This window comes from Lagenorhynchus albirostris, chromosome 21, assembly GCF_949774975.1.
Source record: "Lagenorhynchus albirostris chromosome 21, mLagAlb1.1, whole genome shotgun sequence".
Lineage (NCBI taxonomy): Eukaryota > Metazoa > Chordata > Mammalia > Artiodactyla > Delphinidae > Lagenorhynchus > Lagenorhynchus albirostris.
In genome coordinates, this window is record NC_083115.1 from 31,420,788 (window position 1) to 31,440,130 (window position 19,343).

The following is a 19,343-nucleotide window of genomic DNA, read 5'->3' on the forward strand; positions in this document are numbered from 1 at the left end:
TTTTTAGATACACTGAAATAAATATCAAATATGTTTTATAGAGAAAAATCTCCAAACTATTTTGGTGATTAGCTACCTTGGGCTTTTGGATTAAAAATTAAAACACGTTTAGGCTGCTTGTTAGAATCTTTTCCTGCAGATAATTTTTTGCCCTTTGAAAAAGAGAAAATCCATGCCACATAAGGTTTAGTTTAAATAATGGGTAAACATTAAAACATATTCTGAATCAAATAAACCTTTTTGTTTGGTAATATGGCCCAGCTGCGTAATATGATTTATTAAATCTGTGTCCCTAAATAAGATAAATTATTACTCCAGTGAAAGTTAGATTCCACTGTCCTTTGCTTGTATTTTCAGAGGCAATCTATGGAGTAGCAGCCTTCCCGTCCCCGCTGCCCTTCTCAGATGCCATCTGCTCCTACAGAGCCAAATGAGAAGCTGAATCGAAACTGAGTTTTCTCCAGTGTGCAGGCGTGAACTCACGTGTGTACGTGTGGTGGGGATGGCACTATGAAGTGTGTCATCTCTGATCACAGAATGAAGCTATATCAGTTGGAGTTACTTCCATCCTGTTAGGACAATACCATAGGCTCCAATCTTCTCTGCTAGGTCTCTTTAGAATTGGAAAAGCAAGGAGTGACTCATATAGCTGAATCTAGGTTCAATACAACTACTAATTTTATCTACTAAAACATAGAGCTACTAATGTTCTTTTATCTCAAAGCCACCTCTCTCTTAATGAGAAACACCAACGTATGGGGCAAAGTATTCTGTCCTGGAGGTAGGCAGGCTTGGCTCCAAGCTTATCTTTTCCAATGTGTTCATGTACTCATCAGCTCCTACCTTTTCCTTTTTAGTCCCGGGTGTAAAAAAGTACACAATTCACTTGAATCATGAAGATGGACTAGGGAGAACTGCAGTGAGCACACGTTACTAAGGGCAGCTCAGAAGCATCTTACAATACAGTGGCAACTTACGTAGGTTAAATCTGTATAAATGGCTGCTGAATCCATCTGTCAATCACTTTCCTAGATTTAACTGAAAACACTTTGTAACTCTATTTATTCTCAAGGAGATAATGTTAAATTCATTTAAATTTGTTCCAGATAAAATGCATACAAAAGGCATTCTAATTTTCCTTTGAAAAGTGTACTAGTACTTTTTTCTTTTTAATTACCTGTCTGGAAGCCATTGAGTATCTCTTCCAGAACCCTGCTTCTAGCTACAGTCCCAGAGATTCAGAGTAATTTTGCTGGTGAAAAAAATGTTTTCCTTTAACCAGCCCAAACACTAGAGCTACATTATTAGTATACCCATGATGACATATGACCAGAAATTTTTATTTTACATATATTTCAACTCAGTTCCTCATTGGATGTGTCATCTGAATAGGGGAATGCATGGGTGTGCTGAATGTTTCTTAGATATTTCCTCCTTTATATTTCCAAATGTTTTACTGCAAAAACCTTTGATTCCCTGATTGCAAGTGTTTATTTTCCTTTTTTAAAATAATTAATGACCAGTTTATTCTTTTCTAATTATCCCTTGGGGAGGAGAATGAGCCGTCTCCAATAAAATCCCAGGCTTGATAGTTTTCCTTGTTGTCTCAAGGCATTTCAAAGCTCCTTGAGAGGACTTCCCTGCTCTCCCTAGAGACTTCGAATATGTAAGTAATAAACCTTTCCAAACCCTCTTGGTATGGACACGTGGAGTCATCTGTCTGCACATCTAAACCAAATTTTGGGTGAGCTCGGAAGGTGGTTATAACATTTACTTTCTTGTGTGCAGTTTTGTGAATATGTGGAGTCATGTGTCCACCATCACAATTTCATACAGAACGGTTTCATCAGCACAAATACACCCTCAGGCTACACCTGTATATATAAATGCACCCCACCCCTTTAGCAGCCACTGACCTAATTTCTTTGCAGATGATAACATAAATGGAATCATGCAATATGTAACCTTTGGGTACTGGATTCTTTCCCTTAGAAAACTGCACTTAAGTTTCACTAATGTTTTTGCAAGAATCAACAGTTTATTCCTTTCATTCACTAAGTACTAACATTCCTTTTTACTGGTATATCATAGTTGCTTATTAATATTCCAGTCGAAGGACATATGCACATTATTTTATAATTATGAATAGAATAAAACATTCACATTAAGATTCTGTGTAACTATAAAGTTTTCTTATCTCTTGCATTGATACCTAGCAGTAGGATAGCAGATAGATTGCTTGGCCATATATTAGGAGCATTAATGAATAGATAAGAAATTTGTCAACTGATTTCCAAAACTGCTCTTATTCTTATCAGTGCTATAGGAGAGTTCCAATTGCTTTTCATTTTTGGTCACTTTTTAAAATTTGTTTCTTTATTGTTTTAAAAGTTCTTTATAGAATCTGAATTCAAGTCATATGTCATAAATGTGATTGGATAATATTTTCTTTATATTTAAAGTGATTTTCTTGTAGGCAACATATATTTGGATGTACTATTTTATTCAATCTGGCAGTCTCCTTTAACTGGGGTGTAAAATTATTCACATTGAAGGTGATACGCTAGATTATAATTTACCAACTCACTAGCTGTCTTCTCTCTGATTCCATTTTATCTCCTGTATTGATGTATTAGTTATACCTTCTTTTAAAAATAGTGGTTTATCTAAATAAGTTTTACAATATATATCTTGTATATAAATATTCATATTTATATAAATATTTGTATCTGGGATAAATATTTGTATCAGGAAGTTGATCACACCTTTTTTTCCTGCTAGACCTTCAGTCTCAGGGGTTGAGCTAATCTATACAGATTTGGGCTGGGGCCGAGATATATGATTGCTGTCTTTATACATATTTGCCCTTCAGACTTAAATTCTTATAGAGACACCTTGAAATTCAGATGAGAGTTGATTTCCCAGAGCCTGTCCGCTCAACTTTGACTTTGAGATTTTTGTGCTGTGCATCGAAGAGGATATCTTTGTGTCCTCTTTCTCCTCCTCTGTCCCTTCCCAACGAATTGTCCACTGTCGTCTTATTCAATCTTACTGGCTTGTTGATGAGGGGTTGTGCGGGGTATGTCTCTTTGTTTTGAAAAGCCACCTTAGTCTCAGACAGGTATAAGGTTCCTAGGTCGTGGGGGTCTGGCCTCCTGGGATTTCCTGACCCCTCCCCCCTCCATGTGGCTGTGAGCTCAGAGAAATATTTTTCTTCCCTGTGCTCTCCCTGCAGCTGCCTTATGTTTTTACCACTGTAATAAAAACAACAGTGTCTGTTGCCCTCTCCTTCACAGATCAAGGCTTTTCCCCCATAGTAGAAAAAGGAGGGAAGGACCTAGGTAGAGGTTCATGTTTTTCTCACAAGCTGCTGCTCTCCTTTCCAGCAGCATCTCCAGTGAGCACTTCTTAGTACTTTTTCCATTATTTTCTGGGAGTGCCCAGTGGGATTCACGAAGACCTGCAAGATTCCCCCAGTCCTGCAGTTCCCATGGTTTTCACACTGTCCTTCCACTCAGCACTCAGTACTCACTTGTCAGTTTCTCAGGAAGAACTCTTTTTATCCATATCCAGTTGCATCGACTTCAGATGAGTGTCTGCTCCCCTGTCCTCTCTACCTGAAGGCACCACGTGCCCTGTATTGCTTTAGAATTTAAACTTTTGGGTTTCTCTATATCTGAATACATACATGATCTAGAAGTTTGGTAAGCTTTTTTGTTGTTGTTGGAGTAGGAATGATGCTTCTTTGAGCTCTCTCCAACCTGGGAGCTGGAATATCTCTAACTTTCAACACACAATTGTTTACCTGTCATATTTCTCTGGCTATTTCTCCTACATTTCCTTTGCATATTCAGTCTTCTTGGCTAATAACATGAATGTGAGCATTTCTAAGATATTGTCCTAAGCCCTAAGCTCCCACACTACATATTATCACTGAGTAATTTTATTTGCTTCTATGTCATCAGGTAGCCCCGACATGCTAAAGCCCAGATTAGATCTTTCTCTCTAGATAGATGCATATTTCACTGCTTACTTGAAAGTTTTCCCTGGATATCTAGTGGCATCCAAGACCCAACACACACGAGTTTAACTTCTATCCACCCTCACACTCCTGAATCTACTCTTGTTCACACCCAACAGCATTGCCACCATGCAGCTGCTCGTCAGTGCCAACAATTTGGGAGCCGTCCCACATTTAGTCTCTCCCATAACCCTCACACCTAATTTGGTGCTGTGTTCTTTGTATTTTATAACCTAAATAACTTTGTAATTCTTCATTCCCAAAGGCTTCGTTCTGTGGCCTACAGTGACTTGGTTTGTGTCCCCAGGAGCAGCCATTATCCTCACTGAGGCCAGATTGATCTTTCTAAATTGATCTTTCCAACCCAGGGGTTGGCAAACCACAGCCCATGAGTCAAATCCAACACTGCTGTTTTGTAAATTACATGCCCTCACATATTTTGTTCACAGCTCCATTTGAGCTACAGTATTAGAATTGAGTAGTTTCTAACAGAAACAGTATTGCAAAGCAAAGACAAATTTTTTTACCATCTGGTCCTTTTTTAAAAATTGACCAACCTCTGTTCTAAACTTGAAACACGCATTCCCTTGCTTAAAACTATTCAATGGAACCCAATTTCTCTCAGCAAAAGACAAAATGCTTCAGTGTGGTGCACATCTTCATGATCTGACCTATGTTTCCTTTTCCATTATCACTCATTATTGCTTCCTCCCGGTTCCAGGGTAACATACTAAAACACTTGCAGGTTCCTGTGATGTCACCTTCTCACACTCTTCCAGGCCTTTGTTCATGTGCTTTGTCTCTTCCTGCAAAGTTCGTTCTGAGATAACCCTGTTTAAATTCCCCAACAGCGTTTCTGTCCTTTGGCATTATCTGCTCATTTTCTCAGATCTCTTGTTTAGAGTAACACTCAGGATTTATTCTGTTGCAACCATTATGATATTTTATTATGTTCTTTTGTTTGCTTTAAATTTGCATTTCCTCCACTTACCTCTAAGCTGCTTATGGCTAGCTCCTTGCTACTTGATCAATACTGCTGAGAGGAACCACATTCTGCACAGAAGATGCATCAAAAACCTGGAATATAGGAAAACCAATCATTCAGTGACTTTTTTGGTTTTGTTTTGTAGCCTTCAATGGAATGAATCCTGATTCTTGTTTTGGGATAAAAGCCAAAATCAAATTTGAAAATAGTGTTTTTTCCTCCCATATGGAACTCTTATCCTAAATAAATCTAATTTTGTTTGTGAAGAATATTACATAATTTATTTACCAAAAAAGAAAACAAATATAAAATACTCTTTGCATTCAATAATAATTCATTCCTATAGCATTTGGATATTATTTAGTTTTTGATTTTGTTATTTATAAATGTGCTAGAATACAGTAATCCGTTCTGTGAATTTTAGCTGGAAAACATGTAAATTAATTTTTCTGCAAATATTTGCACATTTGTAATTTTAAGATAATTATTTGTATGAAACATTTCCTTCAAAATAATTATTTCCTCCTTAATATAATTTCCACTGAATAATTTTCATAAAATAGAGATCAAATCTGAAAATTTTATACATCTGTTGGAGATTCTTCTTGTTAGGAATGGTAGTCATGTAATATATAAATACATTTTTATCTGTCATGCTGTGTAATCAGTATATAGTATTTCTCCATTCTCAATAATAATAATGATTATAATAATAAATTCCAAAAGATAATGAGACTAGTAATCTATATCTTCCATATAACTAATAATATCTAGAAGTAATATTTCTGAACAGTCATTTAATTTTTTCTTTTTATTTAGGAATGTGATGAAGAAGCACTTATTTTATATGTATCCAGTAGAAGGAATCACAAAGGTTCCTTGATAAAATATTAAAGTACATTGTAATATCTGTGACTTCCTTTGGTTTTTAAGTTATACAATATATAAGACATTCGTTTACAGGTGTCAACACGATACCTGTTATATACTTAAAGTAAGAAGCAGTGGCACACAAGAGACCTAAGATAAGTTACAGAAAGAACAACTGAGCTTAAGAAATTAATACAGTAACATGGCAGGAGGAAAACCACTCTCTTATCTGAGTCCATCTACAATATCTTAGTACCAGGATTCTCAACTGGTTGTTAAGTGATAACATATCCTACCAGGGAAACATAAGATCATACTAGAGCAATCTCACTAGCAGAGCCCTCCTGAGAAAAGGACACTGTTCTAGCTGATTCTTAAACTTTTTCCCATTAACTTGCCTTAGGTCTTACATTATTTTTGTGTTCCATACATTTTTTTTTTATATAACACCCAATATACCTTTTTTCAAAACACCCATTTTTTGTCTTAACGGTTAAGGTTTTAGATGGTACACACACACACACACGACTTGTTATCTGTCTATGTTAAAACTTAATGAGATAAAAATATATAGTATTAAAATGTACATATATGTATATATAAAAACTTAATGAGAGAGAAAGTTTAGTGTAGCAAAAACTACTAGCCAGTAGATCATGAGAATTATTTCACATGTGCATCCAGGAGCAAGACTGATAATCTCCAAAAGCAAACCATTATAATCTTTGCTCTGTACTTCAAGCCTGTTTTCAAGAATTAAATTTACAAGTTACATAGAGCAGTCAAAAGTGAAATGGATTATTAAAACAATCAAGAAGTAGCATAGCCCCAGATTTTATCTGTGAAATACTTAGATGATTAAGCAAAAAAAAAAAAAAAAAGTACATATTTTGTTTTATTGCCAAAATTATCCTGGTGATTTTTAAATTTGCCCTTGTTATTCTACGTCTCCATTTCCTCTGCATAGAGCAGGGCTGGCTATGCACTGCCCATATCCTGCAACACCATGAATGGCAGCCCTGGTCACCCATTCCAAAGAGAGAAGTATTGTTCTGTAATTAATTAACAATTTGGAATAACTCTAATTTTATTTTATATCATTATACCATGGTATGCATAAACATACTAGGAGATAAAATATATATTATTAAATACAGCTATACTTCTATTATCTCAAAAATTATTATTTGTTCTTTATTTTCCAATTTGATGAAGAAATCACAGAAAAAATGATTGGTCTCTTCAGCTAACACTAAATGTTTGATAGGACTCTTTCATCTTTCACTGCAAATGAGAAGAATATTTCCCAAGGCAAAATGTATAGGATCAGATATTATATTCCCTCTAAGAAACACTTATACTTCTTTATTAATAAGCACTAACTTTTTTTTCTTCAATTTATACATATGGAAACTGATGTTTTCCCACCAACATGAAGTACTTGGCTCAAGGCTATAATTCTTTTTTTTTCTTAATTTTTATTTTCAGTGCATTAAATTTACTCATGAAAACATTAGTCTGTCATATTTTAAAGTTTCAAGGCTACAGTTCTTATGAACAAGGTGATACTGTGTTGAAACCAAGTTTATCCACCACTAGTTCAGGATTCTTTACATGACAAATTTATATGAAGAATTTATATGTTCTTTCTACGATATGGTTCACTGTTGCAGTGATATATAAACGACACTGATGCTTCTAATTCTGCCAACTAATAATAATGTGCTACATTTCAAAAGGCTTTTTCAGTATGTATTTTGATTTGACACATCAAGTAAAAGGTGGAGCAAGGTAATTTTGCCAGTATTATTTATTTGCTTGTTTGTGTTTAATTATAATAATAAAATACAATGAAAGAGATGAGACTTATATAAAAGTTAGTGAATTCAAGAACAATTTCTAGAATTCCACTTTGTTTTTATACAATTATTTTATTTTTATTTTGAAAATATATAGAAGTAAAACTGCATATAACTATAACTTCATTAATAAGAAATTTAAAAGTTAATGTATTATAAAGGTGATTTTTCTATAATACTTATTTTTACTATGTCATATTATTCATATCATAAATACATTATTAGTTACTCGACGATCTTAGTTTTAGGAACTGTGTAATATTCTATTATATGAAAGTTTACTTTTTTTTTTTAACCATTTCCCTCTGATGAACCTAAATGTAGCTTCTACTTTTCATATTATGGTGATACAGAAACCACATAACACAGAAATGTTTTTCAACTTATAATAGTTTCCATATAATAAATCTTGTGAAGTGGTACTGTCTCAATAGTTATGAATATTTTAAAGTATAAAAGGCTACTACAAAGAAAATTTCACACTTCTTATTCCTTAGCCTTCTCTAAAAGTTCCATTTAGCAATCTAGTCAAGTTTGCATTGAGGTTGAAAGTATACAGAGCCTACAAATGTGTGTGTGTGTGTGGACATGTGTGGACACGGACTGGCTTGCGGATGTGCTAGAATATGGAACTCTTTGAAAAGTTTGAGATACCTGCGAGACACAGACACACACACACACACACACACACACACACACACACACTGTGTGATTATAACATTTTTAATCTCAAATATCTCCAAAATGGGATCGTTTTTGGAAAATAAATATAAACATATTTAATGAGAAAGAGTATTGATATGCCAGCAACTTTACATTGTCTTTTTTTAAACAATCATTCCAGCAACATACAGGTCAGCAAAAAGAATGGACATGTATAATATACTATGCCTTTACAGAATATAATTTTAGGTTTACAAAAAAGGAAAGAATCAATAAGCCTACATAGCCACATTCTAGTGATCTACATGGGAATTAACGGCTTCCTCCTCAGAGGTATAAGATCAACAACAACAAAATACCCGTTGAAAGATATGTAAAATAACATAATGAAGAGAAAAGATGATTGTCAGGTAAAACTGGGCTACAACCCAAGTTAATATACAAATATGTAAAATATGAAACATCAGTCATATGCAGTCCCAATCTACTTTTTATCTATATTTTCTTTATTTTGTTTTTAATCTTAGTATTGTCAACATACATCTATCCACTCGGGCCAGAACTTGATAACCCGCTTAGACACCTTCTTTCCTTTTAGCTCCTGCTCCAGTCGGCATGGAGTTGGAAATTACCTTCAAACGCCTCTCACTTTCTTGGCCTACTCTATTTCGACACCTGTTTAGTTGTTATCTCATATCCTTGACATAGCCTCCTCACAAACGCTGAAAAAATATTATCCACATTAACATAAGGTCATGCTTTTCCTGGTCTGAATCATGCCAGTGTTGACCCTTTCTCCTGGGTCTTGTTGAAAATTGCTATAAAGCCACAAAATGTCATTCATGATGGGGTCTGCTGGACTACTAAGTCTCTACTTAACCTCTCATCCCTTTGTATTTTACGGTCGAGCAACACTAAATGGTTTATTGTTGCAGGAAAACGGCTTAATGATTCTTAGAGCCAGGAGTGCTGCGGGAGCCCTTCTTCCACTCCCCACAGGACTTGACCGGTTAACTCTTGCCAAGTGTCTATTTTATAGAAGTTTGCCTGATATGTCAGAAAAAACACATTTTTTAAAAAAAATTTCACGCATGATTTTCACTGTTGCATTACTAAACTGCATATTAATTTCTGTATTTATCTATCTTTTCCCCATAATATACACTGCTATTTTAGAGACTAGGAACTCTGTTTAGTTTACAGTTAAATCCCCAGCATCTATCCCCGTGTGTGTCATGGGACCCACACTGAATAGATATATATTGGTTGAAAGATAAAATATATTCTTCTTGTTATTTCATCAAAACCTCCAAAATAGGTATCCTAGCATTTAAATTTTTAGGAACTATTCCAAAATCCCAGTCTGCTCAACTTAAGCAACATAATATATAATAAAATTAAGGAAATGACACAAGGTTTTATCAGTAACGTAATCTGTGTAACAATTAAGATTTGTATGTAGGTAATATTGATAGAAATAACTTTAGGTATTACAAGCATTAACCGATTAAACTTAGGAATTTAGGTGCTTACAAGATTGTTGAGAAGGCTGTAGACGCAGGGGCTAGTTTTGGCTTGGTAAACGCCTTCCCATGCATCACCATACAGCCTGCCCATCAGGAGAGCTGCTGCCTCTGCTGCAGTGTGGTCCCCACTTAGCTGCCGTTGACACGTTCCAAGACCCCTAGTGGATACCCGAAACCATCGACAGTACCAAACCCTATGTACACTGTTTTTCCTATACATAAATACCTATGATGAAGCTTCATTTATAAATCAGGCATAGGAAGAGATTAACAACAACTACTACTAATAAAATAGAACAATTACAATATATTATAGTAAAAGTTATGTGAGTGTGGTCTCTCTCTCTCTCAAAATATCTTATTGTACAAACCATGCCTTTTCCATCTTCACCCAGCACTTCCTACACACTGGCCATAACTTTTGTATTTTGAAGAGTGACACCAAAAATAACACGAATTTCCTTTCTCCTTCACAATTTCACAAATAGAAGATTTGTTCTTACTGTAGATCTTAGCAACCTCAACACACAACTTTTTTCTTTCCTTATTAAGTGGAGAACTTTTAACTTTTCACTTAAAAGAAGCATTTTATGGCTCCTCTGTGGCATATCCGAATTGCCAGCATCACTACTCTTGCACTTTGGGGACATTATTAGAATAAGGGCCACTGGAACACAAGCACTGCTATACTTCCACAGTCATCTTACAACTGAGACGGCTATTAAGTGACTAATGAGTGGGATATGCTGAGCAAAGGGATGACAGTTCCCAGGCAGGACTAAGCAGGATGGCACAAGATTTCATCACGCTACTCAGAATGGTGCACAGTTTAAAACGTACAAGTGGTTTCTTCTTGGAATTTTCCATTTAATATTTTCAGACTACAGTTGACCACAGGTAACTGAAACTTCAGATAAGAAGGAACTACTGTGTTCAGAAAGCCATTGTGTCAATGCTGGACACAAGACTACTTTTTATCCACACTCTGGGGATAAAAAATAACTTTGTAAAATTCTGGCTTCAGGAACACAATAACTTGGCTTCAATTTGGGAACCAGGAAGTGTGCTCCAGACCACTTGTCTCCAGAGCCACGCGGCAGCTGCCAAGTGGGAACGGTGATTCACCACTATTTCAGGACTCCTAGCTTAAAGATGGTCTAGGAAATGTTGTCTATATCTTCCCTGCAGTTCCAGATGATAGTGAGACTGGATCAACTGGCTGATCCAACATTTCTACCATGATCCGTCTATGCAATAAGAACAGTAAAAATCATACAATAAAGATACTGTTAGAAATCATATTAATCTTGGTTATTAAAAGTCACATAAATCATTAGTTTTTATCTGTGTCAGAAGATGTGGAATTATTTATAAATTTCATAGTTAAAATCAAATAATACTTATTGAACACCTTTACTGGTGTAAGACACTATGCCATATGTAAATAAAATATCTACACATCACAAACTTCGAGTCAAAAAATAAACTGAATAAAGCCAAGTAAATTTAAACCTTACCCAATCTGTTTTATAATGCATACAGCCTTCACAATTTACATGCATAATTCACATTTACTAATATCACTATTCCCATTGTGAGTACTTTGCATTTCTGAGATGAATTACTTGCTACAGCAATATTTTTGATTCTTTGGGCTATATATATATATATATATATATATATATATATATATATATATAATTTTTCCTATCATTTGTAAATATACATAAACACACACATATAGGTATACACTTATTTATAATATAAATCCTATAATTGAGTTCAGTGGGGTTTGCCATGGCATCTATTTTTGTGCCAAGCACATTTACTTAACAGGAAATGCAATATAAAGAAAACTAGTTTTTTAATAATTATATTAAAATTAATTATGATTTTTATAGCTTAAACCGTACGCTCTCCTGAAATTCTTCTCTCTCAAATTCAAACTCTTCCCCTAATATTTAAATTATCCCCTAATATGTAAATTATCACTTATTTTAACTCTTACACAGAACTTGAATACAGAGTCTTAGGCAATTCTTGCCCCAGAAAAGCGTGATTGATGACTTTTTCACCTCTACCTAAGAAATGTCTTTACAGGCCTATGTAATCGTTCAGCACAGATGGAAGAAATCTTTGACATGGACCAGTTACTATAAGCACAGTTGACCTAATCAAAATTAACATCCTCTTTAGAAAAATTTATTATCCATTCACAAAATTCAGTGGCATAACATAAATGTCATGCCATCCTAGGTCTTGAATCAGTAATTGATTTGTTTATGATATAAACTAATTCTCAAGGTTCTGTCTCTTTCCCAACAATAAGTAGAAGCATGAACAGGGAAGCCTATTATTTACCAGCCACAGCTCAATGCACCATGTAATCAAATCCTTCGTCAGAGTATCCTGCCACATAATCAGATCCTGTGAATTGTCAGAAGCAATTTTATAAATATATATTCGTTTAAAGCCTCGGTAAGTTTGCTATAGTGTAGAATAAGTACATTTTTCTTCTTCTTTTTTTCCCTCTGTTGATGTTGCATTCTGAATTCTTATGTATGGAGTAATTACATTTCTTAAAATATAGTTCAACTTTGGAAAAATAATAAATGCCCTATTCACCTATCACAAATATTATCCTTCCAAGCCCAAAACACTAAATTATTATGGTTTGATTTGAGTATAATTTTCTCCCAGGATAACTTCTTTACAAGGTGTTTTAAATGTATTTTTCTGAAATATCAATAAATATTTTTGCTGAGCCATGTTACAGTCAAATAAGAATTCAGTACACAGTCCAAAGCTTACCAAAATTTGTTTGAATATATACATGCAGACAGTCACACCTACATGTACAGTCACACTCCTTTACAAAGAGCACGTTTCTGTGTAATTTGTGACTTTGGCTTAGTTTCATTTGTCGCTGACAGACTGTTGAACACCCTCTGGGTTCTGTCTGCTCTTGGTAACAATGAGCAGCTTTCTTCATAAGGTTCATGGTGTCGATTAACATAAGCTGAAAATCGATCCGCACCTCTTCGCAGAGGCCAGGAGACTCACCACTAATAATAAAAAAGTATTACATGGTTACTCTTACCGGACAACAATTACATAATTTCTGAGGAGCAACAGTGGAGAGATAGGCTCTTACTCTCTTAAAGTTAGTTATATGCTCCAGAATATTTACTAGGAGACATTCCTTATATTTCACCTTAACTTAAAAAATATTGAATATCCACTCTTGTACTCAGCACAATTAGGAAGAACAGAAGACACAGAAGATTCAGTCTATATCCTTAGGGAGAGCAGGATAATGAAATGCAGCCAAAGAAAACAGCATGCAAACAAGGAAAGAGAATAAAGTAGAGTTTGAGAGGGAACGGATACTGGTGGCTATGAAGTAATCACAAGAGTATTTTGTCTTAAAAGCTTTTGAAGAAGGAATTGGTATGGTTTGGAAGAGAAAGTTCAGTGGAACTTTTTAGGCAAAAGCTGTTGGACGTGGGATTAAGTGCAGTAGGATTAGTGGAAAGGGAAGAATGTTCCTGGTTGGGAGCATCTTTTCACTAGTTACATGTTGCCTTATGTACAATGATAATATAAGGTAATTATAACAATTAATTGTGCATAATAACTATGATAAAATATAATAAAAATTACAGGAAGGTCCCCTAGTACAATAATCTTCCCTGTTGCCTCAGTCTCCTAATTCTCCCCCTGGTGCAGGCAGTGACATATACGGCTGGTGAGTCTGGCAGAAGCACCGAGCATGGTTGATTAGGTCCTACTCTCTCCCTTTAGGAGGATCTTCTACCTGAAACAGCACGCTGCTCTCTGCAGTACGTATACGTGGGCAGGCTCTACAGTGGAGGGCTGTAGTTATTCACTATCTTCATACTGTCTGTGACCATGAGAGGTGTATAAGTTAAATTCAAGGTACACCATGATAAAGTAAGTGGACAAGTCTAGACTGTAGCCAGCCATAAAACAAGTATGAGTTTATACCTGCCTGATTCCTGTGTCATCTCTCAATCCTGCCTATATCTGAGCACAGAACAGAGCATAATTATTCATTGGTTCCCTCTAATGCCATCTTTCAATGTTTATGCTTTAACTACCTTTAAACATAAATGCCAATTTTAATCTAACATTATAAAAAATAGTATAAAATAATCATGTACATCTATTTTTACATGCACACAACATATATACAAAATAACACTTGTTTCTAAAAAAAAATTCTGGTCCAAAATTCTCTGTTTGAAATGATACATTTACCTGTACACTGCTGATGACAATACATCAACAGGGCTCCATAATTTAACAAGCTCTCATCTCATCACAAGAAATGGTGGCATTTTAATTGTGTTCAGTGGTTAGTCCAACACTATAAATGTATCTCATATTAAAAAAAAAAATTGTTTCCCTTCGAATAAAACTAGGACACTTCTAACTAGGAAAATGTATCCTATCCTGTAAAATAATTTTGTGCACTTCTTTCTGTTAAAGATTCCAATTTACTACAAGCTGTTAATCAGTCATTAGCCCTTGTGTTTCGGTAAAAATGCAAAGGTTAAAAGCATATAAATTTGGAGACAGACACATTCCCTTCCATTTTAGGGAGAATTTTCCTAACCATTGATAGTGCCGGGGGGAGACAGAATCTTTATACTTTTATTGGACTAAAATGTGAACTTTACCTACAGAAGGAGTCAGGATAGATAATTCACTCTATCAGGTTTGAAAATTTAGATGCATTTAGTAGTACCACCCGTAATTAGCATGAGTAAGAAGGAAGCATCATGAATCCAATAAAAAAATTACTTCTGCAAAGAAGTTGAGAGAAAAAAGACCATTTTGAAACCTCTGCTTATTGTTAACTAAATTATCCGGACCTACCCTCCAGCTGATAGAAAGCAAAAAATCTGGACAAGTATAAAATCCATCTGCATGAAAGAGCTAGAAAATAGTTAGAAATTACTAAGTTAAAATAGAGTGATGAGCTGGGATACAAGCTTAATTTAGGAACAGACTTTTACTTAGGGTGGTTCGCTGGTTCTGGAGGAGATGGCTGAAGGGTCGAACAGAGTTAACAGATCTTAAAAGTGGGGCACCTGGAACAAGGGGCAGGGGAGGGAGGCACAAACTACTGGGTGTAAGATCAGCTCAAGGATGTATTGTACCACACGGGGAATATAGCCAATACTTTGTAATAACTGTAAATGGAAAGTAACCTTTAAAAATTGTATACATTTTTTTTAATTTAAAAAATAAAATCTAGCCTATCTGAAAAAAAAAAAAACCAATTTACAGTAGCATCAAAACCAATAAAATAGCTCAGTGGTTTGTGACCACCTAGAGGGGTGGGATAGGGAGGGTGGGAGGGAGGGAGATGCAAGAGGGAAGAGATATGGGAACATATGTATATGTATAACTGATTCACTTTGTTATAAAGCAGAAACTAACATAACCACTGTAAAGGAATTATACTCCAATAAAGATGTTAAAAAAAACAATAAAACAGGACTAAATAAAATAAAATAAATTCAGATATTCTTTGGAGTCTGTGGATGAAAACAATTTAGCCCAGAGGTTCCTGAAGAACTCTCTCCAAGATGGATGGATGGACTGATAGATAGATAGATAGACAGACAGAGGCATAGACACAGACAAAGACACAGACATAGGAATAGATGAAAATGAAAAAAAAAAACAACACAGATGAAAAAGCAAGATATTATTCTCTAAGGGTGATGTTAAGAGAATGAAAGATATAACAGATGAGTTTATCGTCTTTCCCTGTCCTTTTTTTGAGGCTAATGAGTAGTCTTTTTTCCCCACATTTCAGTTTTATGGTGATCTTTTACTAGGAGGAAGGTTCTGAATCTGAAGTGGCCTTTCTTTCTTAGCAGTCTTTTTTGATGCAGGATGAGAAAGAAACAACAATGATGGAAGAGAAGCAGTCACTAGTTATGAAATCACAAAGATGAGGTGGGACTTTGGGGAAAGGTAACAACACATAAAGATTTCTGAAGTTTTCATTTAATGAGGTCAAACAATGCTCCCCTCTTTCTCCAACCAAGCAATCCTGTTTAATTAAACATTCAATAAAAAGCAAATTAGGGTGCCTATATTCAACTTCTTTGATTTCTACTACATACAGGTAATGGACCATAAAGGTCGGGCTTTCATCAGGTCTAACTGAAGAGAACAGAGACTAGAAAAGTAAAGAGTCTGTAAGACGGAGAATTGAATACTTCCAGCATTTAATGGCAACGTTCAGCTTCCTTGGGTAACCCAAGACTTCACTTCTCATTTTAGATGCCAGATTCAATGAAGGTGCTCTGTTCTTCGCACCATCTGATATTAACTGTGTGATGTGGCGTCCTAATAGCCGTATCAGACAGATGGGGGAAAAGCAGTAGATGACTGTTCTGGCAGGTATTTGCCCATGTCACTTGTCTCATCTGAGAAAGAAAATATCAGTGAGGAGGGGAGAACAGCAGGTCCTTCCTCACACATAATTCCTCATGTATCTGAAACCAAGAGAGGACAATGCCATGGCGCAAAACATGGTTTCCAGTTTAAGTTGGCTGAGAAATATTTCTTCTGTCACAATGATGTTCTCTGACTCAGTTTAATTTTGAAACATCTTGTTTGAAGAAAAACCATGTCAAGAGATGTAATGTGACAAAACACATTTAACAATGAATAAGCTTAAAATGTCCGTGAGATAAGAAGCCAAAAGAAACTTTCATCGAAAGTTTTAATATTCAAACGTTTAACAGCAAAATCAGATACTGTCGTGCATGCTAGTGAGTTATTTTCTTAAAGTTAAGACAAATGACTACAAATAAATAAGTAAGGAAACGATAGAATAATGCTTAGTGTTAAATATTACATTGTGTTAATGAAAAGATAGATTTCTTTCTTTAATAAACTGACGTACCAATGCTTATCTTTTACACCCCCAAAAAGTATGGGCACTATTGTCTGACACCTACTGAAATTAATGTTACAAATGTTAATGTACATGCACCATATTATAGAGCACTTACACTCATATGGGGGGTGGGAGAGGAGTGACAGAGACAGCGAGGGAGCGAGAGACAGCGAGCGAAAGAGGGACTATATACTCGGGATCGGGCACTCCCAGTCACGTTGTCTCACTTCTCAAGTCTGTGGAGCCCTGAGACACCACCCCCACGGCTCTTCTAAAGATGACGGAACAAGCTCAGAGTGGTGAAGAAGCCACTTGCTTCGCTCATGTTCTATTTTGGTTTCACAAAACCCACCCTTTTCTAGTAGCCTGAGTTCTCCTAGCAGTGTCCTTCTCACATAAGCATTACTTACTTATGCAATTTCAACATGCGCTTTGTATAAAGAGAAACCAGAAATTCCCAGTCTTCCACGTCTTGCTCTGCTAAGTAAGAGTATCAATTTATCCCTATTTACCTCTCCAGCTGTCCAGCTACGTTTATAGCTACTGTACCTTCTCTAGGTGAGATAGAAAGTATTGGAGATAAATTGCTTGATATTAAATTAATATGCTATAGCACTGGTTGTCAAGTTTTACATAACATTTTGCTAAAAATATAAATACTTGGATTCCATACCTGGAGATTATGATTCAAATTTGTGGTAGGGTCAAGAAGTCTGAAATTATAACAAATTCCACACATGATATTTTTTGTTTGTTTGCGGTACACGGGCCTCTCACTGTTGTGGCCTCTCCCATTGCGGAGCACAGGCTCCGGACACGCAGGCTCAGCGGCCATGGTTCACGGGCCCAGCCGCTCCACGGCATGTGGGATCTTCCCAGACCGGGGCACGAACCCGTGTCCCCTGAATTGGCAGGCGGACTCTCAACCACTGCGCCACCAGGGAAGCCCTTCCACATGATTTTGATGCAAATGACCCCAGTGCTGTACTCTGGGACACACTAAGGAGAGATTTTGAGTTTAAATAATGCCATACATTTTAGCACCTTCTACTTCCCTTGTTTGGAATATTTTCTTTGCAGTAGAGAGGGAGCAAAAGAGAAAGAAAATATATTTGTATACATACAAATATACTATTGTAGACAAAGTTTTTGTTTTTGTTTTTTTCTGCCATGAAGGATTAGAGCCAAGATGATTACAAAATTATAGGACAATTTAACTTAATTTGGGTACCTATACCTGCCGTGTCTGCAAGTATAATTTAATTAAAATGGAAAATGTGATATTTGGATAATATGTTTTTGAACCTTCTATCTAATTACCTACTATAAGTGCAGTGACCTCATGCTGCTACTAAACAATTGAAAATAATACAAAATATATTTCCCTAAATGTTCCTTACAAAGTCAGCGAAGTTAGCCAATTATAAGTGTTTACTTTAATATTTAATTTAAACTAACATATATGTGTTAAAATTTAGAAGTTTAGAAAAATTAACTTTCTGTAGCAAAAGTTTATCAAAGTATTATTTCAGAAAAGCATTCCTATCTTTCATAAAATTGTTTCAGGCAAACTGGTATTTCAAAATAACACTGAATCACATGAAAATAAATTATAAATATCAAAAATTGAAAATTTTCACTGGCTTAAAGTGTTTGTTCTCACAGAGATAATAACTGACACTATGAACTTGAATGCAATCTTCTTGGAGGTGGTCAATTTGTCAATTAAAAGTGGCAACACATATACTCCCAATTTAAAATATTAGCTTTTACACAACAAATTCATGCAATGACTTCTTCTGAGAACCCACTCTCAGGTTACAGGTGTTGGGGAATTCTGAATAAGAAATGAGTTACATATATGCCAACTTTATTTGAACCAGCTGGTGAAGATGTTTGACTGAGATGATTTTATGGCAAGAGGTGATGCCATGGAATTGACCTGGGAAGTGTTGACCTGATCTAGGTGTGGCGTTTCTGCTGATCAGATCAATCAATCAGCTTCTCCTGTGCCCATTTCTTTGTCTGGAAAAGACAGACTCTTAATGATTTTACTAGGACTAATGTACAGAGTGTATACTGAAGTGTTTTTTATACTATATAATATGTTATAAAGCATCAATTATTATTGTTTATATCAACATGAGCTGAATTATGCATAATTCCCCTAAATAATATCACAAATCAAAAGACTACTTGCTTACAGAGTATTAAAATATTTAATGTCCTCATGAAGAAATAAATGCATTCTATATTTTTGTTATTCACCACGCCTGTAAAATAAATCTATTACAATGGGAACCTATCAGTCTATAAAGCTTTCAGAAGGCAGAGGCGTCCTCTTTTGGGGAAGTGGTGGTGGTATGGTGGTTGTTGAGATGTAAAATTATCCAGCTTTATCCTTGACCGACGCAAGCTATTTTCTCTGTCTGTATTCTCTCTTTCTCTTTCCTTCTAACTCTGCTCCTATCTT